Raw genomic sequence first — 4,057 nt, forward strand, 5'->3', positions numbered from 1 at the left:
AAAACAAAAAAAAAAAATTTATAGACTTTTATATTTTTGTACAGGTATTTCGAAACTAGCTTCTTCGAACTTATATGTGACTTATTCTTGTTAATTCAGTAGTTTCTATGATTGGGGTATATTAACACACAGTTCTTATTTGCTCTTCTGCTAATAAGAGTTGGCTTTGTAGTCAGTGTTAAAGTACAGATTAAAAGCTTTAGCCCTTGATGAGAAAGTCCTTTATCTCAAGGCAAGATCATTCTCTGGTTTCATGGACCCCCCTTTTCCTCCCTGTTTTTTCTCTCCCTATTTAAAATGACAAAACACTGTTTACTGAAAATAGAAATACCAAATACTTTCAAATGTAGCTGCTGAAAAAAAATGCAAAAGTCCATGAAGGCTTTCTCCCCGCTCCCTTTGGGGAATTTCTCCATTTCTCGTTTGTCTAAGTTTGTACTGTGATTCCTTTTTGTTTATATGTAGATTATTTTTATATCCAAGCTTGTACTATTAAAAAAAAAAAAGTCTGAATCGGTAATAGTGCAGTAAGAGTGACAGATGAAGGTGGCAGTCCCGCCACCTACTTGCGAGTGTGCACACAGCTTACTTTGCGTCTAAATATTCTGGAAGACTCAAAAGGGAGGAGGAGGCCAAAATACCACTACTGAGCTGTACAGAAAGCTTTTCCTTCAAGAGACTGAACAAATACCCAGGGCAATTTAGGCAAAACTTTGAAAATCCACTTAAGACGTGCAAAATCTGAGTGGAGTTTGGGTGTTTTTGTTTCAGGTGTTTTTGTTGTTGTTCTTGGAGTGAGGTGAAAGTGAGAGTTGGCTGCTTCTTTACACAGTGGGTCAGATGTATTCCTATTGTAAGCATTGCTGATGTTGCAGTTATTCCAGAGATGCATATGGCCCATAAAACCTCGACAAAGAATGTCTCTTGTGAAGTTAAGGCCGTGTCTATACCGAGATTTGAATGCTGTGGTTCCTCTCTCGTGAATGGTGTTCGCACGCTGCTCAGATGAGAGAGGTCCTCATGCTGTTTCAAAACTGGGTAGACAAGGCAGCTTTTCTAAATATTATGAAAGCAGTTTTGCAATCAGGTAAAAACTTTTGTGACAAATTAAACTGACAAGGTATTAAAAAGCCCCTTTTTACTGCTCGGGAATACTGAGCGAGTATAACTATATAGCTTTTTATTTTTGTCTGAAAACCAGAATATGATTTTGGTCGAGCATTTCAAAGTAGACTTTGAACCTTTAGTGAATTCCATACCCTTGCATTTCAGTGTTTTCTATGTATTATTTTAAGTTAAAGCTTTTAAATAGTTGAGCTTTTTAATGTTGACACTTTATTTTGTACCTATTTATATGTATGTATATCTTAGAAAAGCACTTTGTTTAAAAAGAAAAAAAAAAGAAACTGCGTTTTATATGATTCTTGCCACTTGCTGCTAACTCTGGGCTGGTCAGAATGCTGCAGCGATACTTGATATAAATAAAACCTGGCAGTAAAATGTAGAGTAAAGATAAGACCTTTTGCTGGTTTAACTTTATCATAAAGGTGACATAGGCAAGCTGTGCAGCTTTACATTTTAACCAGGGGACTCTGTGGCATTTAAACCGTCTAGAAATGGTTGTACTTTAATGCCAGTAACAATCTGCTTCCTCTAGTGTCATTAAAATATATACATTTAGTGTATACTTATCACAAACAAAAATCTTTATAAGGGTATAAAAAACAGCAAATGTACATGTTCTGTTTTTTGGCAATTGTGGCATGCATTTTTGGATGATCTTTAGAGAAGACCATTTTCTAAAGATTTTCGGTGTTCATACATGGTATGTGGATCTTAATGAAGTCCTGGATTTTTTGTTTGTTTTTGAGTGTAGGCATTGTGAGTATTCACTTTTAATCCTGTATCCAAAAACAATTATACATTTTTGATTTAATACAAGCAAAAGCTCTTCCTTTATCTGATACACTGGATTCTCTAGAATTTGTTTCCATATTAAAAGCATGCTGTCATAACTGCTCTTGTTGAGATCTCGTCAGTCTGAACTTAGGTGCCACACTTTTTGAATTGATGGACTGCTTGTTCTACTGTACCATGTATGATTCTTGTCCTTTCCTACTTCCTTCATGACAGATTATGATGTGGCTTTATATTGTGCCTTACTTGTACGTCTAGAACTAAATGTTTTTCATTCCCCCGGAACTCTTCAAGCCTAACCCTTCTGAAAGCGAATCAGAACTGATAAAAGTGTCCTGAAGAAAGTTTGGATAGATCTGATTTCATTTCCTCTCAATAGTAGCCACTTTGTATTTATATGGAAGACCAGTTTTTGAATGGTCTTGCAAAATTTGGGGGTCCTCATGGGGGGGGGGGGTGTTTTTACGCCCTAAACCCCCTTTGCTAACGCTTTCACTTCCATGATTTATTGAACACGCTTACGGATATTTGTTGAGTACTTTCTTTGGATGAGAGGGAATTAGTTACAACTAAAGCTATGTTTAGGTGTGGATGGGCTGGATTTTCTTATCATACCAGTTTAAATCATTGTGATTTAATGAAGTTGCATTGCTGTAAAGCTGATGCGAGAGTCGGGCTCAGATGTGTTCATTTCCTAATTCTTATGTATAGCAGACTTTTTCCGTACTGAGAGAAGTGGGCCAGGAAAAAGTTTTTAACAAAACATAAAACGGATGAAGGGTTGTTTTAACTAACGTAAAAGGAAGCAGATGCTTCTGAAATACCGTGGTGTCAGTTTGGATTTTGTTTGAAAAACAAGACACCCCCCCAACCCAAACAATTTTCTGATATTTGCCTTCATTAATAAAACAGCTTATTCACAAAATGTAAAGAATGGATGTGCTTTTCTTTTCCGTACATCATTTAAACATAGCTATTTTTTTAAAGCTGTAAAAGGCTTTATCAGGAGAATTTCAAAGGGTTGTTTCAAAGTTGCCTTCAGCAGAAATAGCAGATGCAATTCTGTTCCTCAAACTTGCTTGCTAGTCTTCCTGAAATTCTGTTGAGGCATAACCCAATTATGTAACACGAATGTTAGGATCTGTATTTGGCCTTGCGACCTGAATTTCAAGAACGCACCTAATCATGATTTTTATTTTATTTTCAAGTTAGAGGCTTCAGTTGGAATCATCTAGTGAAGTGTGCTGCTAGATGTGGTCTTGGCTTATTGACACAGCCTTGCACAGAGCTGAAGTTTATTTGTTTACCCCAGGGATTGTGTGAAGTACATTTCAAACAGTTACTGTTTCAGTGACTGATTCTTCTTGTAACTGTATTAAGGGCATTAGTATGTTGAGAAAACAGCACTCTTGAATATCTCCCAATATAAATTGGGATTCTTAAATGTCGTTAATGAAAGATGGCAATACTAGGTTATATCTTCTTCACAGCATACAAAATGTCTATATCTTTCTCTGATTTACATTTCACAATATGCCATGTTTTTCTCCCCCAATGCTTCTAGCATGGTAAGGAGGTGTGTGTGCGCACTGAATTTATAATCCTCAGCCTTTCAGACATTCATGAACTTCCACAAGAGCAAATCCTGACTATGCATTTATTGTCTTTCTAATGAGCAGTGGAGCTAAAAGTGAAGGGAGAGCTATTTTAAAACACAGTTTTTTCATGTCAATAAAAAAAAAAAAAATCCAAGCTCTTTAGATAACATCAGTGTTAGGGGGTTTTCTTCATTTAAGAATATTTGATGTTTAGGTACCTGAATTAACCCCAATTTGGGTTAAGTCAACTGGCTCAAGTAAGAAAAACTTCTGGATTGGATTTAGGACTGACAAAAGCACCCTCCAGCCTAACAAAATCTTCTGCTTAAAAAACAGAATCTAGTTTGAATCACCTATCCTAGAATAGTATTTCATCTAAGTAAAACTTCTCATTGCTCAGTATTTGTGGTTGAGTGAACTCTTAAGGCTGATGGCACACGCAGACATAGGTGGTTGAAAGGCAAGGGGAAAAAAAGCATTTTAAAGAAAACATGGTATCCTGCTCTGCCTATGCTTGGGGTCATGACTGTAATGCTGTCCTT

Source organism: Struthio camelus, chromosome 13 (assembly GCF_040807025.1).
Source record: "Struthio camelus isolate bStrCam1 chromosome 13, bStrCam1.hap1, whole genome shotgun sequence".
In the NCBI taxonomy this organism is placed as follows: Eukaryota; Metazoa; Chordata; class Aves; order Struthioniformes; family Struthionidae; genus Struthio; species Struthio camelus.